Source organism: Vanellus vanellus (genome assembly GCF_965231255.1).
Source record: "Vanellus vanellus genome assembly, chromosome: 1".
Classification (NCBI taxonomy): Eukaryota; Metazoa; Chordata; class Aves; order Charadriiformes; family Charadriidae; genus Vanellus; species Vanellus vanellus.
Genome location: NC_138905.1, coordinates 65,394,946 through 65,417,974, shown reverse-complemented (window position 1 = coordinate 65,417,974; position 23,029 = coordinate 65,394,946). Strand labels below are relative to the sequence as shown.

General features: G+C 44.1%; 1 protein-coding gene across 1 annotated transcript in view; it reads right to left on the bottom strand.

Moving 5' to 3' along the window:
- Positions 1-21,294, bottom strand: part of PTN (pleiotrophin) — a 76,557-nt gene extending 55,263 nt beyond the window's left edge. The window contains exon 1 of the mRNA XM_082495085.1: positions 21,145-21,294. The gene's annotated coding sequence lies outside the window, so the exon portion shown is untranslated. The remainder of the gene's footprint in view (positions 1-21,144) is intronic.
- Positions 21,295-23,029: the final 1,735 nt, after the last annotated feature.

The window sequence follows — 23,029 nt, the reverse complement described above, 5'->3', positions numbered from 1 at the left end:
TGGCCCGTGAGTCACAGCAAGAGGGACCCAGTATATTCACAAAGCCTTCTGAAAAAAGAAAAGTGTAAGTGACAACTTGTATACAAGTGAACTGAAACTAAGGCTGGCATTCTCCATTGCTCCGAAGCCTCTCTTCCACAGCTATCAGAACATGTCTATCAAAACTGGAAGCAGGCACAGATAACGCTCCTTTTCATCTGCTGAATGAGGTGGGGTTTTCATCCTGTTGCTCATTTCCCGTTATCGGGGAATCATTCCCTCCAAATACCCAAAGGCTAGCTAAGACCGCAGATATCACCTGTTAAACCTAGTGAAGCATATTTCGCTACAGAAGGATGCCAGCACTGAAGGCACGAAGCGGAATCACTGCTACCTCTCTACACCCCGCCCTTCGTAAGAAGCAGCTCTGCAGATGTGGAAGAGCCAGGAGCAATGCTACAGGCTCACAGACTGAGGACAGAAGGGAGAGCATTGCAGCACAGCGGAGGGGGAGAGGAAAGAGCCTGAGAAACTTTACAGTGCTGCTCCTCGCACCTTGCCTCATCTTCCCCGCTCCTTTGGCCTGCGGACTTCTTGCTCTCTCCCTACCCCCGTGGACCTGTAGCTTTGCCTGTTCAAAGGATGGCTTGCAAACAGAAAGAAAGAGATCTCTTAGGAAAGGTTTTGCTAGTTGTAACAAATGACTATTTATTCAGGGCATGGCAGAAGTTAATAGGATGATGCTATTCCACACAGGCAGAGCAACCACACAGCTCTGGTCTAAAACAACTTGTGCTACTGTTAAGAACAGATAACAGTAATATCTTAGTGAGGAACTACCCTCTAAATGGTTCTTCTCTCTGGTGTCCTCAGGCTAAGGCTTTGAATGGTCTTGAATGAAGATGTCTCCGGTTGACCCATGCTTAATTCCCACTGTAGGGAAGTTCATGTCAGCTCTGCGCTGCACATCTGTTTATGTTAAACAGACAGATTTTGGTAGCAGTAAATCGTGCCACAAATGTCTCCACAGAGGTGGGAAGCCTCATTTGGTCTTCAAAGTAACCAACTTCCTACAGTAAATTGTAAAACTTCAGTGCTCCAAACCATGAAGGACACCTGCATGTCATTAAGTACTTAATGCTGAGCATACAGCTTTCTGGGTCACCATCTGTTCAGCAAGAGCACCAGCTCCTGGCTGCTGTTCCCCAATTCAGAGTGCTCCAGGGTTTGAACTCTCAGCCTTGGCAGCTCACAACTCCCCAAAAGGTAGCATGGATGGATCTTCTGTGTCAGCAATACAAATTGAAAACCAGTGTCCCAAGAGAGAACAATTCAACCAGGCAGAGTTCAGTAAAGTCTGTTTAAGGATTAGGAGTTAATCAGAATAGCTCATAATGTATATGCCTCTGTGTGTTGTATCTACTGCTGCCCTTCTAATCTTATCAAGATGCCTGCTTATCTCCAGTTACCTGGCTCTGGTAATACTTATTGTCCCTGTTGTTTAAACAAAGTTCCCTCTTGTGCTAGAAAGTTTGCTATCTAGGCAACAACTCACAAAAGCAAGTTTAAAATTAACATGCCCCTACCTAAATGACAAAACATGCTGAAAACACTTTTTTTTAGCAATAGGAAAGAGCTACCGGTATAAAAGTAGAGAAGAAATACCTCATCAGCTCTAGAAATCCAAAATGACTTTCCCTCCGCTCCACAGGAGCCAGGTTGGCCCAATGCTGGCACTTCTGTCCAAAGTTTTCAGCCTAGAGCTTCAGCCTTTTGAAGTTGAAACACCAGATGGTTCCACTATATCAACATCATCATTAAATTAGGCAACGTTAATCACAGGGATAAAACAAAAGGTAATGGGTCCTAATGGCCACTGGGGAAGCATGACCTTTGCATAGAACAAAGCAGGAAAAAGAACAGAGGCTGCTCTACGGTCTGGGGAACTGATGTAGGCTATAACGTCTTTCCACATCACAGGCTTACAACTTCTGCTTTTTGCCCCCCTGCCCTCCCCACCCACGTTGTATTACACATGAAAACTCAATTTAAGGAAACGTACTTTGTGAAACAGTTCCATATTTTCAGAGAGAGGAACAAACAAGTTTTTCCCATTTGGAAAATTGTATTTGGGATTTCATCTTTCAGAATCTTCTTAAATAAAGCCAACAATTTGTTATAACTATAGCCAGCGCTCAAATTGAATCAGAGTTCAAAACTGCTAAGCTCCTTGATTCTTCTCAATGAGAGAAAAGTGAGCATTTCTCTTGATTCTAGAAACAGAACTGGCTTATCAACACAACTAGAGAAGCATAAATAAAGGTCCCTCAATCCCATGAGCAGAAGGACGCCAACAAAGCTGACACCCCCCTCCTCTCTAAGACCTCTCTTTCCTCAGTCTCGCATAATCCAGAAGACCTCCATATCCCTGCATACCTGGCACATTTCCCGAATAAAAGCAGGTAAGAAATAGGACACAGTGGTGTGGATACTCTTCTTTGATCAGGCAACACCTTCGTTTGATTTATTTTATTTCCATCACCTTTTGCGCTAAAGGACCAGAGTTTCAGGTATAAGGGCTGTGGCCTGCCTGTCTGCTATCAAGAAAATCATTCTTGATTGGAAAGGAAAGCACACACTTAGCTACCATTCCACTAAGGCAAGGTAAGGTGAGGGGAGGGAAAAAAACAAAAAACAACCAACCACACACAAGAAAAAAAACCAAACCAACTGACAAACTTAGAAAGGAAGAAGTAAGCCACTCTATACTTTGAGGGTAAATGCCCTCCCAGCATAGTCCTTTTAGTTTCTACAATGTGCGTTTCCCTGTTCACTCTGTTTTTCACGTGATGTTTGGCTCTATTCTACTAGGTTTACAGCAGCCGAGTTAGAATTTGATATGATAAAGGGCAACACAAGAGGTGTGACTTGCAACGTTACAGACTTTGTAGGAAGCAAATTGGCATCTAAATTACAGTATTTGTGTATTACAGCTAAAAAGAGAACTCCATTACTTGTTAAAGCAGGACACATTTGCTATCTTTTAAAAGAGACTTCTGCTTTGCTGACATGACCACATATCACCTCTAAGCAGCTGAGACAAACTCTTCTGTCAAGAGAAAATGGATGTCCTTACGCAAAAGCCCCAAGTTAGTTCCTTGTACCAATCTTCTGGAATCCACAAGTCCACATTTCCCGCCTACGCTTTGTAAGATGAGGGATCCACTGCCTTCTATGAAAGCTTTCATGAAATTATCATCCTGCCTCCCACCATCAATACTGTAAAACAGTAAATTAGTTTATAATTGAATTTTTCTTATCGTGGCTTTCCCCAGTAAGTTATAGAGGCCTTCAGTACTTGTTATTTTTCTTCCCTAAAAGATATTTATAATGTGGTTATCTGTTCTTCTTGAGCCTGTCAGGCAGCCTAAGCTCTTTAAGCCGCAGAGCAAACTTTCTCCAGCCGTTGGTTTGTTGGAGAGTTTTTCTTTTCCTTTCTTTTTCGTTTTTGCACCTTTTGAAAATGTGACATTTTCACACAGAATGCCTTATCCTGGTATCTCTGTCATCGCTACCATCACCCTAGTCTGACCCTTTCATGTATATGCCTAAGAATTGGTTTTCAACATTCCTCTGCAGCATTACATTCAGAGCTCGTGTGCCAACGCCCATCTCCTATGACCGCTTTTTAGTCACTGCTTTCCAGATATTTCCCACTACATAAGTTTCATTCATACATATGGAGCTAGGAAGGACTCAAACATGCTGTGCTAAGACACCTGCACCTTTATTTTCAGCCCTGAAAACACAACAGGGAAAATGTCACCCATCCCTAAGACACAGGCATAGGCACGGAAAGGAACAGGTGGAAAGAGGCTCCCTGCCTTTTCCTGGCACCCTTCCCCATTTCCAAAAAGGTTGAAAGAGGTCCTCAGCAGACTCAGGCTGTTAATAATGCTGCCAATGCTCAGTTAGTAATGAGTTTTGCAATACTTAGGATTTTCCTTAAAGACTAAAGTCTAACTCTTTGTTAATTTTTTAAAAAGAAAAAACTAAAAATGTATTTGCAGTCTTCAGCCTCAAATAAAATACTTGAAAGTGTGACCAAGGGGTTACATCAAAATAATAAAAACCTATGTAGAAGTCCAGAACAAAGAATCCCACCATTGTTTTGGATTTTCTTCACCTAGTGATTTTTAGGCCAATACCCTGACAGGAAAGGGGGGAGGGGACGGGGGGGAGTGGGGTTGTCAGTACTGTATTCAATGAGTATAATTAGACTGAATTAGCGCTAAGGGGTTTAGAGAGAGGGAAAAAAAAAAAATACTATTCCACAGAGTTAATATAAAGTGGGCTTTCATGTACATACAAACCCACAAGGAGCAAGCTACTGCCTGCTGAGACCTATTTGAGAGCCAAGGGATTGATCGGACTCGGCCAGCCCTCGCTTAAGAAAAAAGCTGCAGTTGTGAATTACTGTAAAGCAGTATTCACATGATTGATGGGTTTACCCCCACCACCACATTTGTTTCAAAGATCCATTTTGTCTTCTGTGGCGACGGTGTGAATTAACCCCTCTCACAACGGCTGGCTGGATTTTGCAAGACCGTTCCAAGGCCCTGGAGCTCGATGAAGCTTTTATTTTACGCAGCCGTGCGACTTGCAAAAATGGGAAAGAGATGCTGTTTAATACCCAGGCTTCTGAGCACCACCGTTAACACTAACCTCTTCAAATCGTCTGCAGACTTTCTGCCATCAGACCAGCCAGCTCCTCACCTCCCTGGAGAACAGTCTTTGAAGGAGCCCTGCCTTTGATCTCCCTTGCAGTCTGATACTCTCCCCACTTGTCCCTACATCCAAGGGAGCATAAGGTATCCTTATTTCATCCTTTGCCTTTTAAACCCAATTTACTGTCAGCAATAGATTTTTTTTCTTTTTTTTTCCCCATGGAGAGCAAGAGAAAGCTTGAACTCTGTAAGCAGTAAAGAATCCAGAGACTCCAGGTAGATTTGCGATGGGATTTCTCCTCAAGCCTCAGGCGCTGTAAATTAAAAGTAGTAGTTAGAATGGTCAAGGGAATAGGGGAGAACAACCAGAAATGGGCCTAGATCATGACCAGCTTTCAAAAAGCTCCTGAAGTCTTTTGAATTGACAGTATGACACAGATTTGCATGGAAGCCCGATCACACGCCTGCTTAGGAACAGGCCCACAGCATCTCAGGAACAGCTAGGGAACAAATCTGTTTGCGTCAACTGCAAACTGCCCTGTGCTCTTCCCAGTTCCCAGGAAGGTACTACATACATGAAGGTTTCCTTTATGAGGTAAATACATTGCTTAAAAGGGTGGGGGGAGGGGGGAGAACCCAAACAAACAAACAAACAGAGCATTAAATACTATTAGCTACACCGAGCTGACTGCAGGCAAGTGAAACATAACCTTCCCACACACAACTCTGCAAATGCGTTTGACATTGCGTTTGCCTCATTTCATTTCTCTTTCCCTGGTCTTCCATAAAACCACATGTCTTATCCTACAGCAACTCCTCTGTATTCCCAGTCCTGTTCTAACCACAAGGAGAGAAAAGAGGGAAAAAAAAAAAAAAACACACACAAAAAAGCTGTATCGCCACCCCAGTCATCTGTGTGTCTGTACTCCCCACCACCACACTGCCAGCGTTGCTTGATCCCTACCTGCAGCATCCGCTGCCCCCACTGTGTGAGCCCTTTATCCCAACCATCCCACCTGCCATCCCATGCCTGGCCCTAGGAAAAGGGCATAAGAGCACAGCAACTCAGCTGGTTTTACGACAAATATTAGACGGGGGAGATCCTCGGCATGTCCTGCCTTGGTTTGTCATTGCACATCATAGACGTTCTTTGCCCAGAGGTTTAGAGCACCTTGTAATCCTCTTTGGTCCCTTCTTGGACACCACCTTCATCTGCCCTGATAGTTATGGTGGATGTCACAGGAACCCAAACGCTGCAAGAGCCCTCTGCCCAAAAAACACAGCCTCCAAAGGGGCAGACGTTGAAGTAGCACCAAATGGGATCAAACACATTCCAGCCATTACACTTGATTCTCACTCGGAGATACAAATTCTCAGGCAAAACATGTCATGACTGAAAGCATCCAGTAGCTAGGTTAGCCCCTGTGCAAGGAAGTTGTAAGTGACCCAGACAAACCACAACTAGAGCTCAGCTGTCCTGGAGTGACTGGGTTAGCAGATGAACACTCAGCATCCTCGGCAGCGTACAGAAACTGCTGTCAGACCTTCTCCTGCAATCCTACAACCAGGTTTCCAAATTTTATGCATGCACATTTTATCAACCCCAAAGGACAGCATGTTTCATTTCTCTGTGGAAAATCTCTCAATTGCAGAGAAACCATCCAATTTGTCAGGATCATTTGAACTTTTACTGTGCTTGTGACCTCTATTGCTGTGATTTGCAAGTTCTACATGTGTGCTTTCTGCTCCACCATGCAAACAGGGAAGGAGGAGACTGGCATCAATGGCAGGCTACGCTGGGACCTCGCAGAGCTGCCAGCAAACCACACGTATGGAAAAGCACACCATAAGACAATGTCACAAATCCTGCATGAGCCGGGGGAGGGGGAACACCAGAGCTCACGAGCATTATCAGTGGGTTAATATGACACCGCTGTGTCAACAGAGCCGTCAAACCCATAGAGCCACCGGTCAAAGCTGAAGGCTCACTCCCATCCCAGGAGGACAGGGGTCTTTGTTTCTACCCATCATATGACAAAAATGTTTCCACTGAGCTCTGATCAGCACACTAAATCATTCTCTTCTCTCCCCCACCAAATCCCCCAGCTGTGCGGTTCAGCCCAGCAGCAATAGCAGCTGGGTGTGAAACTCAGGCGTGCTACTAAGAAAGGTCAAGTTACTTAATTTCCAAAGCCTACGTGCAGTGGGCTACCATTAAAGCCAGGCGCGTTTTTCTTCTCATTCTACCTAAACAATGATTTACTTTAAACACAAGCTACTTGGTGTCACCCCTTCATTTGCCATGCTCAGAGGCATCGTATGCAAGCGATCTAAAAGCACCATCATTAGAAGCAGGAGGTTAACTGCAACCTCAGTTGGCTTCTGTTACTCCTGATGTCATGGCAAAAGCTGTAACACATTTAGCCACTCGCATGATGGCAAGGAGCACTAAGCCCTTGTGCCCATTCACAGCACCCGGCATAAAAGCCACTTGAGCTCATCAAGAATAGGAATGAGCTCTTTCTTAAGCCCAGCCCAATCCAGTTAACAAGCTTATATGGAAATGCTGAGAGACAGAGTTTACAAGTGGCAATGCACCTAACTCACATGCACTAGTTCGCTAAAAATTCAGCCAGAAGGACTGTATGCACCACCCAGCTGAGGTTCATAACTGCCTCCTTCCTCTCTATATATTCCTTTACAGATGCTTTTCACTAAAGACATGAATTTTAAAAAGGGCTCAAGTAGCCTTCGTGAGTATTAATCATTACTATAAATCTTGTTCCACTAGCACACGAAAAAAACAAAATATCCTGTTAAACACAGCAGCTCATTTCTGTCTTCTGATCAATTAGCCTTCCCTTCCTGCTCTTGGCGTACGTTTGTGTAAGTTGATTTGCTTCTGCTAAAGAGATGCCAGCATGCATCAAAATAGAAAAAAAGGTGCACAGAGGCTTTGAGATAGTAGTGCGTTATCACCAGCTAATGTCACAACAATCCCCTGTATCCCTCATTCCATCTGTGCACAGAGATGCAACCTGGGCAGGGGGTCGTTCCTGACCTTCTGCTGAGGAGCAAACACATACACAGGTGCCCAAACCCTGTCCTCCCCACCACCACAGAGCATGAGGAGTAGCTCCAAAATGATGGATGCAACAAAAGGTTCCTCCCATTCAAAAACCCAAAGATTTTTGGGGGGATTCATTACTTAGAAGTTAATAACCTTACAGTACGTGTAATCTCAACTTGCCAAGTCTTGATTTTTCATAAGAGAAACGCCGGGGCACGTCAATTTTGCCCAGAATATATGAATAATTCTAGGAGTTAGATGAAAGACATTTTAGAAGTATGTGTTACTACAAGGAGTTAGTATTAAAAACATTCTCTGTGAGATGCAGCATCAGATTAATTGAACACAGCCAGACTTAAGGGAAAATGGGTAGTTTTCACAGGATATTCCAACTCTGACAACATGCTTGTCCATTTACCACAGCTGGAAAGCAGGAGGGCATCAAATTAGATGTACATGAGTGCAATACACTTGCATTTCTGCCATCACAAACAGCTTCCTGGAACACAGTTTGCTTGAGTGTTAATCAAAAAAAAAAAGGCAGTAACACAAGAAGTGTTAATGACAAACTATATAGCCAATCTAAATCATAATGAACCTATATATTTATATATGTATTTAGTTGCTTTGGTGGACTTTAGGTCAGGCTTTTAGCTAAAATGCTTAGAGGCGAAGCAGAAAACATACCATCTTGAGCTATACTTGCGCACACACACCGAGCAAGAAAGAGAAAGATGTCGGAAGTTGAAATCTTACTTTTGAGGCTCTCTTCAATGAGCATTTTCTCACAGGGGGGTAATTTAGGTGAGTGTTTCCAATTCCAAATTCTGAGCTACAGTCTCGAGGATGGTAGAATGCAAGCCTCCAATTCAGACCAGAGACAACCAGTGTTAAATACTTGGTGATCAGATGACGACAACATTATCATTTTCTAGAAATGTGAAAATGCGATAATCTTTTATAAATGTTTTCTTGTCAGCATAACCAATTCATATGGCGGCAACTGGTTTGAAGCTTGCAGAAGGAAAGGCTATGACAAGTTAGTCCCAAAAAATGGAGAAGTATTGATTCAGGACAGGGCTACTTTAGAATTCTAGACTAATTTCCAAAGGGAAAATTGCCACAGTTTGGATACATTTCCATGGGATGTAAATATAGAATTATCTCACAATCCTTTGAAATTCTCATCCCAAAGGTATTACATGATTATGGTGGATGCTATGACTGGGAGGTCGTCACCAGTCCTAGGAAAACCAGGCTTCAAGCAGCACAGTATTTGGGAGTCACTTCTTTCTGTTCCCTGTGAGCCTTCCCTTAAAGCGTGCAAGGAATGAGCAAGGATATTCTGAAAGCAATCCAAATTACACTTACTGACGATATTCCTGCCCCTCTCCCCCCCCAAAAAAAGAAAATACTTTTAAAATGTAGTTCAAGAATTTGTTCACTCACAAAATATCTTTAAGAGAAAGAAAACTGGAATCCAGCCCAAGTGAAGCTAATGGGAGAGAACAACTTTGGCAGGTGAGATGCAAAATGGAGATTAAGAGGTCCAAGAGCAAGGTTGAGGAACAAGGAGGCAAATCCATAGTGACAAGTAATAAGGCATTCCTTAAGCACACGGGAAACTGGGAGTCTAGAAGAGCCGCTGGGTCTTGCAGACTGCACCACAGACTACCCTGACGCAAAGAAGTCAGTGAAGGCAGAAAAAGAGATTGCGCAGAAGTTAAATGGCTCCTCTGCTTCAGTTTTCACTGCAAAGCAGAGAAGAGAGATGCACGCCCTAGGGTGATACAAGTAAAGAACTCAGGGCAGAACTGCCAGAGAAAGAGAAAGTTAGGGGAAATAAAATAAAGCAAATAGAAAAAGAAACAAGTCTAGAAATTTGATTGCACTTAACTGCACTTCCAGAGCTGAGAAAAATCAGTCAAAGGCAGGTGTAAACCAGCCAGCCTGAAACAGAAGCCCTGCAAACTAAAAAAGTCTGGAAAAGCACATTTATCACAATGATAAATCATGCCTCACTAATCTACAAGAATCCTTTAAAAATTTATCCTGGCTGTTTTTCACTAGATGTAAACTGTTTGGATTTTCAAAGACTTTGAAGAAAGCTATTAGGAGAGCCTGGTAAGCTTGGGATAAGAGGTAAGGTCCTATCACTTTTTAAACATTAGTCAAGGAACTGAGAATCCCAGGGTAAGAACAATAATCAGTTCTTCATATGGAAGGAGAGGTTGTAGCACCCGAAGTTCAGCCTAGGATGAGGGCTGCCGAGTGCATTTATGAATTATCCGAAAGAAAGAATGAAAAACAAGGTAACAAAACGTGCTGCCCATATAAAGTGCTATTAGGCAACAGTATGGAGGTTCTTGTCCTCGCAACCACCCAGGCAACCGGGCAACACAAATATCAGATAAAATTCACCACAGACATATTAAAGTCTAATGGAACAAATATATATATATACGCTTACATGCCACGAATTACTGAATTAAATTTTAGACGTAAAAAAAGTTCTGGAGACAAAAGATGTCATATCCCTGTGCTTAGTGGAAGAGTCATTCCAGACTAGACAAAACTTTCAAATGGCACTTCTGAATTTTTAAACTGTAATATGAAAAAAAGTTTGACTCTGGAAATTATAACGCAATTCTAGAATGCCAGGTTAAACTTCAACTAAATGTGCTCGCTAAAATAAAGGCATTGTCAGATTCTCGTCTTTCCCTGCCATATGCTGTATACTTACCCAAGGAAGTGGTTGAGTCACCATCGCTGGAGGTATTGAAAAGACGTGTAGAGCCGTGCTTAGGGACACGGCTTAGTGAGGGACTTGGCGGTGTTAGGTTTACGGTTGGACTCGATGATCTTAAAGGTCTTTTCCAACCTAAATGGTTCTATGATTCTCTGAACTGTGAGCACACTTAGAAATAAACAACCTGAAACATTTTGCTGATTTAGAACAAGGCGTGGGGCTGTAAAAGGCCACTGAAAACAAGAAACATGAGAGAATGTGTAATATTTATGAAGGGTGACCTACTACACTATTTAAATAGAAGAGAGGTTAAAGCAAAGAGAAGTTTGGGTTATGAAAATAAGGACATTAGAGACACAGGAATTTAGAACTAAGGAAACCTCAGCTATCCAGAGTTATGGAAATACATCTTCAAAACCAATACAGCTTGGGTGCGGTTTATCTGTTTGGGGAAAAAAATCCGTTTCAGATCTATGCCCATTTAAAGCTAAGGAAGATGAATGCTACTTACAAAGAGTTTTAAGCAGTCCACATAACCCTGGTTTTACAGAACTCAACCCATCCTCTTCCATCCACTTGCCTATCTCATACAATTGGACTGCTACTCACAGGGCGCGATCGACGTCTTAGAAAAATCCAGACCTATTTCACAGCCTGATACAGCTTCTGCTATAGAAGCCGTAGCAGCCTTCAACGGTTCAGCTTTGCAGGGCAGCAAGCGGGACCAGACGGGAATCTGAGCAAGGAAAGGAGAGAAGTAGGCGAGGCTGCGCAATGGAGACAGCTCACCTGGCATCAGCTGCCACAACTTGCAAGTTCTGTGACTCCAAAAAGTTTTTAGGCCTAGAATACTTTTTTAAACCTGGAGGAATAGAAGAGAATAAAAAGAACATCCCTTTTCTTTCACACAAATCACACACTGCATCAGGCAGTGAAGACTATACTTATTCTAGGCTAAGGGACTACTTAACACTGAACAAGGCCTAAAATGTCTTTTGCAATAGAGGCTATGATTATATAGGAAGAAAAAAAAAAAAAAAAGAAAAAATCCCAAACACCACGCCCTGTGAAACAACTGAAAAGAACATGCAGGAGTCTTTGGGAAAAAATGCAATCAAAATTCTTTTTCTATTCAATTCTAGAATAGCAATAATTGTAAATAAAAATTATGAATTATTATTACAATTGTTTACAATTTTTTGTAAAGAAATCATTTTGTAATACAGATAATTCTGTAATAATTTACAATTATTAAAATTGCTTACAAGTGTTTATAATTATTACAGTTATACATACAATTAAAATTGCACATATAAATTATATTCTAGTTTTCAAAGGTATACTTTGAAAAAAAAATGTACACTGATCAGAAAAGGATAAATTTGAGAAAATGTTCCTTATTTCCCATTGCTGTATACTATACCACTCTTTTTGTGAGACATAATGAACTGCATCAACTGGACATCATAAGGCATCATGAAGAGCTTACTGTAGCCAATGTATCTATCTCATATGTAGGCGTGAGTTCTTGTTTCCATTCCCTCAATACCCAATTAAGTGCTGCGAGTGTTCAGACACACACTAGAATTTCACTGACCTGGAAGAGAAATCTTTGATTCAGTAACTCAAAAATTTCCATTTTGATAAGCCTGATGTGAAATATTTCAACCTCGATTTTTCTTGACTTAGACAGATAATTTGCACTTCACAGACTTCTCCTGCTTTGGGTTTTTTGTTTGTTGCAGAATTTCCTATTTAAATAAGACAAGAAATTCCCACCTACAATTACTTGAGAAATATCAGTTGGTAAAATCCCAACTAGAATTAGAGCTTTATTGCACATGCTGAAAGTGTCAATACAGAAAGATGTGAACTTGTCATTTATAGTACGTGTTGTGCAATGGGAAAGTCTGAAGTTAGATAACACATTTCTGCTATGCATCCCTACAGTTTGGAAAGTTTCTCCAAACAGAAACTCGCTTTTGACGCATAAAGCGCAGTGTTGGGGAGAAACATCTACACACCTCATTTGTTTTCTCTATAAAAACCCAGTCTCCATATCCACTCAACCTACAGTCGTGGTTAGCACAAGAAAGAGGTGTTCTTATTTAAAGGACTACTTCCTTGCACATATAGTCATAAATAATTCAAACTAAATGATAGTACAGAGCAATTAAATGAACAAAGAACGCGCTGTATTATACCACCTTTGCTTTTTAGTCCTTTCCTTGTACAGCAGTATTCAATCTCCCGCCATTCTCAAGAGCTCTCACCCTTTGTGAAAATTATCACAGAGGTGCTGTATTTGGGTAGGGACAAGGAGAGAAAGCGTTCCCCAATTTCCTACATTTCTGATTCCAGATGGCTTTAGAAAACCATTTCAGATGTTAAGCCCATAAGTTTTCTCCCTTCAGAGGTAAAACCGAGGGCTGATCCCAGCGGGCAGACCGCAGACTCCACCTCTCATCAGGATAAAGTCCGAACCTTCACAGCACCAGTCACACAGGGATAGGTTTCGGCAAGGGGTTATGCCCAGCCCACAGCGTGCCTTGGAAAGGCTTCTACATTTACTCTGCCTACGTAAATCCCACTGTTCTCAGTGAGGTAACTCATACCCTATAAAGCTGTTCCAATGCACGAGACGTGCAATGACTACAGCTCAAATTACAAGCCATTGAGAGAAGAGACTGACACCTCTTAAAACGCATATACCTATAATCCCAATGGCCACTCAATACTAACGAGTCCAAAACACAAACTAAACTCCATGTCCCATTTAAAGACAGGTTCTTGAGCTAACAAACACGAAGGGAATGGAGCTTGCCTCTTCTTTATCACCCCACAAACACGGTTCCCACGCTATTTTGCAAGTGCAGGGAAATTCGTGAGAACTAGACTCAACGTAAATACCCCTATTTAGGCAGCCCGTAATCCTCTTTATAAATCTTCTACTGGTGTAAGATCTGTTGATGATTAGTAATAGAAGGAAAATAGGAGCAGTCTTTAGGCTCCTCCGAACTCTGTTGGTCTTTGGTCAAACTGGCCAGAAGATCACTATCCCATACCTGGCTCCCCTATCCCTATGGCTTTCTCTTGGGTTGTTTTTTGTTTGGTTGGTTTGTTGTTGTTTTTTTTTTTTTCCCTGCTGCATAAATGTGTCGAGAAGAGGAGGAGACCTGCAGCACGGAGCAAGTATGCTAATGCCATTTCATACTAACTGCCATGCCAACGGCAATCACACACACGCCCGCTCACGCGCTTCTGCCAAATAATCACTTAAGCAAGCATCAACTACAAAGATTAGCAAAAGCATCTGACAAGGCGCAAATCAGACAAGAAACATGGGCTGAAGGGACAGCTTAGGAAAGTGAGGATTTAATAAGTGAAATGACATGAAGCTCCTGAATCTAAGCTTGCAGTGTTTTTGGAAGACTTCTGAAAATTCTATCTGTTGGCCTTAGATTTTTTTTTTTTTTTTTTCCACCCTTCAGTCCCTACTGCATATCAGCTGCACCCAGGCAGGCTTCTAATAAAAGCAAGTGACTCTGGCACAAACAAAAACATCTTTGTGACCTCTGGGAAGGCAGCAATCCAAGCAAACAACCAGGCAGTCGGGTGGCACAAGCTACTGGGAAGCAATCAGAGCATCTCAGGGGCCTTTCGTCAGCACCAGAAGGGAAGCTAAGTCACTGCCACAGAAGACTGGATTTCCAGGAGAAACCACCCTAAGCAGAACAAGAAGTTCCAACTATTTCTGTTTAATATGGTGGGGGTGGAGAGGCTACTTTTGAACGCGCAATTTTTATTGCTCAAACTAAAGGAACAAAGTGTTTTCCCATGATAATTAAGGCAGAGTTTCAGAACAATCTCTTGATTTAATTCACTAAGATATGCTTCACTCCAAAGGCACTTTCAGTGAAAGTAATGAGATTCTGCCGCAAGAAGTGCAAGAAGATTCACAACCATCTACCAGATTATAACTCATTTGTGTCTTATTTTGAAGAATTTGTCACCAAAACAAAGCAGTGGGCACCCTTTCTAAATCTTAGGCTGAATTCTATAGTCCTTACTCTGATGAAGCTCTTACTGAAGGATCGACGTTGCCTGAATAATGGCTGGAGGATGTGTGCCTGGTTTAGTATTAATCTCTGCTTGACAGGAAGAATATGATTTTTAGTGAGCTGAAAGAGATCTCAATTGGGAAATGGATAAAGTTCAATCGTCCAAAAGCAAACTGCGACCTTGTAGTGCCATAACACTGCAAAGATAACACCATATTAGAGGTGCCATCTTTCTACCAAGGCTATTTCTAAGTTCCTTCCTATATCACTTTTGAAGACAGATGACCTTTCTTAAGGGATCCATCCATTACCACCTAACAAAGGGCCTAGAAGAGCATCACAGAAATGTTAAAATGGACATTTTGAGCCAATGTCACTCTTCCCACTGTTGCTTGCATGCTGTAAATCTGTAAAAAAAAAAAAAAAAAAAAAAAAAAAAAAAGACAAAGCACCTGTAAAATAGTTATTTTTAAATACAAAGTTTTTGATATAAGAACTACCTACACACAGTATTAAGCACATTTTGGATGCTCCTGTCACGGAAGCAAAGATGCTCCAGACTGTGAGCCTTCTGTTGCTGGCTACAGATGGGCGCATACATTTGCACTGCACTACTAAGACTCTTTTGCACTTTGAGATACAGGATGTGTGAGAAGTATAGCTAAAAAAAAAAAATAAATACATAAATAAATCTGTTGTACTAGTGCTCCAGTCGAAACAAGGAAGCTTTAAATGCAATAGTCAGATCATCTTTAGTTGGTTATGAAACTAATGCCAATGTTCACATAGTTCTAAGAAACAAAACCCCAAAACAAAATAGGTTTTGTGCCCGATATCCCATGGAACTGAATTTGAGAAGCGAGTTCAGTCACTTTCATCGCTTGCAATCACACAGGGACACTCTGACTTCCACAGATATCTATATATTTACTGCTTGCGTCAATACACAGGGAATTCCTCCTTTCTCATCTACCATAGAGCACTCTTACCTGGTTTTTACCTTTCTAATCCTTAGGGACAGCCTAAGGCAACAGGCAGATGCAGGTAGCAAAGTCAGACGGCGATGACAACAGCAGAGTGGTCTATTTTCCTTAATGAACTCAGAAGATCAAGACCAGCTTCACACTCAAGCCCGAGATGTAGGCTACCTCCACCTCATTGCCGGCATCCCTAGTGCTGTGCCCGTCCCCACTGCCAGCTGGACCAGCCCTACTAAGCCAACAGAGCATCAGCCCAGGCTTGCTAAAGGAAAGAAGAGCCCATCCAGCCTCCTCTTCCCTCCCAGTTGTTCTGTCTGGTTTTATTCACGGGGAGAGGAACTTGTACAGATAGGGAGTTGCTCCAAAAATATTGGCTGAAGATGGCAAAAATTCTATTTCGTTTATGCTGTTAGCTGTGGACCAGTGTCAAACCAAGCATTTGGACTGAGGTATTGGAGAATTTCCCCTCTTTCTCCTCCCTCCCCACAGGCACTTAGCGATAGTGTCATCTACAACTAAATAGGGAATGTTTACAAGGTCCAAGCTACGCTGGAACTCTGTAGAAACTAATGAGGAAGGAAGACTTTTATAACACTCTCGTGAAACATTTAACGAGCTCTGAAATAGTGCTGGCAGGCCTCAGAGGAGAAAGGTCCCGCTTAAAATTGAACTTCGCAGTTCACTAAATGACAGTGGACTGGAGCACCAATCACTATTTATTTTCAGAGATTATTTTTATCAGATCCCCAACTCCTGTAATGCTCTTCTGCTCTAAAAGTCTTTACCCCTCTGTTGCAGCTGCCGTGCAATCAATGGCACTTGCCAAGAAATGTGCTCCTAGGGCCCAAATTAACATAGTAATACATTTTCCTTAATGTAATGAAACTGGATTTTGCCTCAGACATAGTCAGCTCTACTCCTCACCTCCAGAGGTTATCCACATTGAAACCAGAATCTGCTATTGTGGGAAGGCAAGGAAGGGCAGAGGCTTTTTGGAGTGGAGGGACGGAGGGGGTGGAAATCACCTGGCTGCATCAGTAATATCTCTAGCTCTTTATTATATTCACATTCCCCCTTCTCATCTCCCATGAAACTGCCTACAGCTGTGTTCTCTCAACCTTCGGTCTGAAAGACATTAAAAAGCAGTCTGCAAGATGACTACAGTTTTGAAAAAGTCACTCCCACATATGTAAGCAAGCAAGGAAATGAGAAAAGTTAAAAAAAAAAAAAAAAATCATCACGGTGCCACTGCAGGAGGTACAGCCAGATATTTTAAATGATTCAGTGATTCTACGCCTCGGAATAAAATAAGGTGAGACATATTGGCCAAGAGAGTCCAGTTTGGGAAGGTGCCACTGACCCTTTCTACCATGATGAGGTAAGCCTTTGCCGAAATCTTAACAAACTAAACTACTTTAATACCACTACATCAAACACCACCTGCAACAGGGCCTTTTAAGTCTTAAAGGTCTTACTTTTCACTAGTGGAAAGACTGTAGGAGCCTGAAGAGGGTCTGAAAAATATTAATGAACTTGGCATCACAAAATCAGTTCTTCTGGCAACTCACAGCAAACAAAAATTTAAGCAGCAAATTCCAATACTGACTGCCAACTCTTATTTCATGGTTTGGATCAAGCTCATGTTAAAGGTAGTGGGATTAAAGAGTTTCTCCGGCTGATGACCACCTCTATTTGGTACAAGATCAACGGTTTGCAAAGCATATTTAAATAATAATTAAAAAAATAAAATCTACTGGTCTTTATTTAGTGTCTATCCCTGTTGGTACAAATAACAAGTATCAGTCCCTCCGAAGTTAATGACACACAGAAGATACGCCTTTTCTCATCCTGTTTAGTTGCTGTTATGTCAATCCACAGAGACACTGCCGTACCGTTTCTTACGCAACTACAATGCCCTGTGGGTTATTGTAGTAAAACACAAACATCCCCATTACAGAAGGCATGGCTCGCTCCTTTAATTTCATTTTTCCACAGTATTTCTGCTGAGGAAAGCTGATCAAACTTCCCCCAACTCCCCTCAAATGCACATTGAACACTTGACAATGCCCACTCTTCTATTTTCCCCTCCACAGCTCCATCGGAGAGGACCCTCTATGCATTCAGAGCAGCACAATGGAGAATGATTTCCAAAGCATTAACTTGGAGCCATTGAGACTTGGATGTTTTCAAAATGACTCTATTGTGCTCAAAGGATTCTAGACTACCCCAGCTACTCTAGAAGAGAGTCTTTTTCCCTTTCTCAAAACATCCATCCCTCCAGCCATCCCTGGAGTGCATTGTTGGGGCTGATTCCTTAGTGCAGCGAGTTCCATCAGTCAAAGCTCAACAGATACAAATAATATCAGGATATGGATATAAATTAGTGCGACAGACCCTAAATAGTTTTGACAGGTTTAGTAAGTATATATAGCGACACAGAATGCTATTCCTGCTGTCAGACATCAATATGTAGACAGAAGATCGGGGGCACCATGGAAACTCAGCGACATAAGAGTGGTATTGATTGGATAGAAAATGAGGCTGCAATTTAAGCTTAAGGCTGCCAGAGATGCCAAGAATGGAGAATGACCTCCAGCCGTGAATTTTCAGCATAAGCTCCCTGTGAACAAGCCAGTCCAAGAAGGATAAATCAGGGACAAGCTCACCAGGGATATGGGTCGACCGAATGCAGGCTACCCTAAGCAGATGAGAATCACTCTGTGTGTGCGCGCGCGTTACAGTGACCTAGTTCGTTCAAAGACAGCATTTTGAATGGTTTATTATGGAGGCTTGAAACAAAGAGATTTCCTCAATTAAAGTCCTGAAATGAATCCTCTAAATGAAAATGCTTTTGATACACTGATCAGCAAGAGGTTGTAAATATCGAAGCAAAGCGGACATTGTTAGAGACCAGTTCCCACAGAAAACACCACGGTTGGGAGTGCAGGTAATGAGGGGGCCTGAACGGAGCAGGAGGCTTTGCGAGCAACGCCAGCTCCATCCCTAACTTCCCAGTCTTACACTAAAACACTTGTTACCACTATGACACTTGATAAATCATATCTTCCCTGCTGCAAAAACACACTTAAATAAAATAGAGTATGAGTTAAAGGAGCGTATTTTCAGAGCTCTTGTAAAAGATTGGTTTTAATTGTTATCTGAGGACTCGGGAATGGCCATTCCCAGAATGACAGAGAAGAAACATAGGACATGTCAGGGAAATACCTTGCTGGAGCCACAACTGCTGGAAGTCAGCTAAGTAGTAATATTCACATTAGCGACAGAACGATGAATCTACACAAAACATCCATCAGTGTCAGCAATAAGATAAGCCTCCAAAGGGTCCTCGGTGTCAATATGGTCATAGAGGAATAGAGGCATATGGCACTGGGATAGCAGCACTGTGTTTTGTAACACTATAGTAAGACCAACCTTCTGCTGGCAAGGACGGATAACCCCCAGACTGCATCTCAAATAACTGGTGATAGACATCTGGATAATTGCAAAAAGTCTGTTTTTCTTAGGCCAATTCTACACTATAAACAAAAACTTGCCATTTGTTCAAGAAAGATTTGTTGCTGGCTTCTCTTTTTTCCACCTAAGAGCTTGCTCTGGAGCACATTGAAGTCAGTAAGTTTCTGTCCTTCAATTTCATCCAAAGCTTCATAAGTAATAAGTCACCAAAGAGTTTAGCTTAGCCTGGAGACACAGGTATATTAAACCCCTGCTTTCTTTCTCTTTAGGGAGAGTCACTAAACTATGCAGTAGGTTTTTAGTTGCTGGGGTGGTTTTTTTTGGTTTGTCTTCTCCAATGAAGTACTTTCTCCAGTCACTTCCAAATTCTCATTACTACAGCAAATTAATAAATTTTGTCACAAACATGCAGGTTCCTTTTTCCCTTCTGACCATTTCTCTTGATCAAAAGTTCTGACTTTTTTTTTTTTTACCTTTTTTTAATTATTTCATATTTCTTTGCAGGGAGGAAACAGAGATACACAGGGGAACAAAAAAGAAAACATGAAATTTGCTTTGTAGATCAGCTCAAGCACACTGTCCAGAAAACGCAGAAGACAAGTATTTCTTTATAACAACTTCTCCCATATCCTTCCCTTTTCTCTCTCCATCCCTTCCCTCCTCCTCCCTAATACAAGCAGTTACGCACTCAGTCTATTTCTTTTCCAATAAGTTGAACTTTGCTAAACACTCAGAACAATCAAGCCCCAAGGGGAAACCAAGGAAAGGGCAGAGCCCAAGAGTTGCTGAGCCACAGGTAAAACGTTCTTCCACTGTCATACAAGTCATTTAGAGCAAACAAGATCTAGTTAAAACACCTTCCACTACCCATAGCTGCAGGGTTATCTCACCGAGAGAGATTTAATGCATGTCACAAACATTTCCACAATGCTCCTAAGAACCAACTAGTCTCTAGGGTTTACATCCTAAAATCCAGCTTCAGCACATACCACCAAGCTAACGGACAGTAGACATTCACCACCAAGGCAAACCACTTGCCATGTGGAAGAGAGAAGCGTGCAACAGCCAGGTGGAACATGTAAATAGAGCAGATGAGCTCCCAAAGAGTGAAGACTACCCTTCCTCTATAAAAAGCTCTACTTTTAAAGAGAGGATGAAGGAGCGTAAGGAGCTAGAAGCATCAATGTTGAAGACCATAACGCATTTGCGGAATAATGTGTATGCTCAACAGGAGGAAACCGTGTCTTCACCGTTGTTAACTCCGATCTTCTCCCAACCTATCCCTCCAGAGGAAATGGAAGACACAAACTAACAACAGCAAATTTAAAAAGATCTATCCGCACTTGCTAGATTCAGTTGTTCCACCAAAAGTAAACTAGGGATGAGCAGGCTAAGTCCCAAGAAAAATAGCAGTTAAAAGTGCTCGGTTTGAGGGTACAATTTAACCTCATTATCCCGAGTCTCCACCGGGATGTTCCTGGCAGAAGGCAACCGGGACCTGCAGGGCGTTTGCAGCTCTGGGGTCACTCTGCTGCCCTTTTGTCCTCCCGAAAGGGACCAGCCCCAGGGCTCCTGCCTCCCTTCCCCGCTGGGTCACGTCCCCCACCGCCACCTCTTTCCTCCTCACCCTTCCTCGGCTTTTTAACGCTCCCACGTACCGACCCACCGCCGCCACCCCGAGCGGGGCATCCGTCGGGCGCGGCAGCGCTCCCAACCACGGCGAAGCGCGGCGGGGACCCCCCGCCACCCCGTTCCTGCTGCCGCGTACCCCCAAACCTCCCTCCCCCCCCCCCCCCCCCGGGTAGGTGTCTCCGGGGCCGCAGGTGACCCCCACCACCCCGCTGGGTCCGGGCTCCCACCAAACCCCACGGCCCCTCTCTCCGGCACCCGGGTGGGGATGGGGCCGGGGCTGCGGAGCCCCGCTGGGATAAGTCCCCAAGAGCCGGGGTGAGTCCCCCGGAGCCGGATCGGGGTTGGGGGGAAGGGGGTGGCGGGGGGAGGGGGGGGGGGGTAGCGCTTCCCACCCTCCCCCTCGGGGAGCGGACGCGGGGGTCCCCATCCCTCGGGCAGACCCCAGGACCCCCCGCCGCCCCCTCAGACTTACTTCGGGCGGCAAAAAGCTCTTCTCCCGCAGCTGAGAGGGGCGAGCCGCGGGCGTCCCCGGTGAGAAGCAGCGGCTCCTGCTGCTGCCGCTACCGCCGCCGCCGCAGCGCGTCCCTTCGCTTCCCCACGGACGGGCTCGCCGGCCGCCGCCTCACGCCCCGCTCCTCCCGCGCCCCGTCTCTCTCTCCCGCCGGAGATTTCTCGCCGAGATTTTTATACTGGAGGCAGGGAACCTGATCCGCGCTTTGACTCGGCACAGCCCGGGCTGCGGCGAGAGGAGGGCGGCGGGGCAGAGCGAGCGGCCGCGCTGCCCCCTCATGTGATGCGGCGGGGGCGCGCCCGTCGGGCGGGTCACCCGCGGGGCAGCCGCGCCCCCGCCGCCGGGGAAGCGAGGGGGGGGCGGAGGGGGCGGGACGGGACGGCACTGGGGGGCTCCGCCGGTGGACGGACTCGGCGGCAGCTCCCCGTGAGCTCCCCAAGCCCGCCGGCCGGTAACGGGCTTGTAAGCCCCAGGCAACTTCCCCTCCACTTCATCACGGCACCCCCGGCCGCTGAGGGGGGGGAGCCGATGGCATGGGGGCCACCTCACAGTACCCTCCGGCCGGTGCGGGGGTTCTCCGGGGCTTCATCTGCCTGTCCAGGCATGGACATCCACAGCGTTTGCCCGGGTAGCCTTTGGCCGTCGGAGTTTGGGGAGCTTTAACTTTAGCCCCGCTGACACCCACATTGCCACTCAGCCCGCGGCGGTGTTGGACTGGACATACTGCTGGGGGGGTGGGCAGGGGGACACCCCCAACCAAAACCAAACAAACAAACAAACAAACAAACAAAAACCAAAACAGCTTTTCATTTCAATTTGGGCTGAAAGTGCCATGAGAACAACTTTTGTCATGGCATTTCAACGCTTCTGGTTGTGGTGGTTGCTGGAGTTAGAGCAAGGCTTTTTCATGTAGGAGCAGGCTCTTCCAACTTTTAGGGTCATTACATCCATTGAATAAGAGTGTTCCCCAATCCACGGCTTAATTTAAAACTAAGTGGACTCATTCCAAACTGCAGGCAATTTCTGCGTAATTCCCCATCCCCAGAGCAAGCCTCGGCCGTGATGTGAAATACTGGGCCCATTGACTGCTTGGGTCGCAGCTGGGGTCGCAGCTCGCAGCTCCTGCTCCAGGTTTGTGCGGAAATCCAGTTCAGATTCTTCTCCTGTTTCCCGAGGAATGAGCTAAAAAAGTAATTTGTCTGGCACCGTACACATTGCATCATCTAACACCTACCATCTGTGACAATGGAAAGCACTGTGCGGCTAGTCCCAGCGTGGGCAATTGCACCCACCTGGAGTCTTTCTTAGCAAAGTAAACTACTCCCTTCCATCCACACCTTGGCATCTTCTTTTCATCACGCGGTTATGTGTTTAGTCCTGGCATGGCTGTTCAGGTTTTGCACCACCGGCAGATTTAACGACAGTGATGTAATTTAAAACAACAACTTTGATTTGCAGTGTGAAGCGGTGGCTTGAGATGGAGAGAATATTCTTTCTAGCAGCTGGACGAGTGGAAACGAGCACTCAATAGTAAACTTCGTCTTCATGTTTGGGAGCATGCAGACTGAATGGATCCTTGGTAGGTAACTTGCACCTTCCTGAGGGCTTCTCAATGAAATCCTGGCATCCCGGGGCTAAGCACCACGAACGTCTAGAGGAAGACACTTTCCATCAAAAGACAGCTGGTAGTGGTTGACACTTTAAGCCCTCAGAGTTTCTCCATATAACCACAATAGCACATGTCAGATGGTCAATCATATCTGAGTAACAAAGAGAAAGTAGGAAAGATGACAACGGCTGACCTGTAAGTTCACCTCGATTGAAACCAAAACAGATCACATCGAAG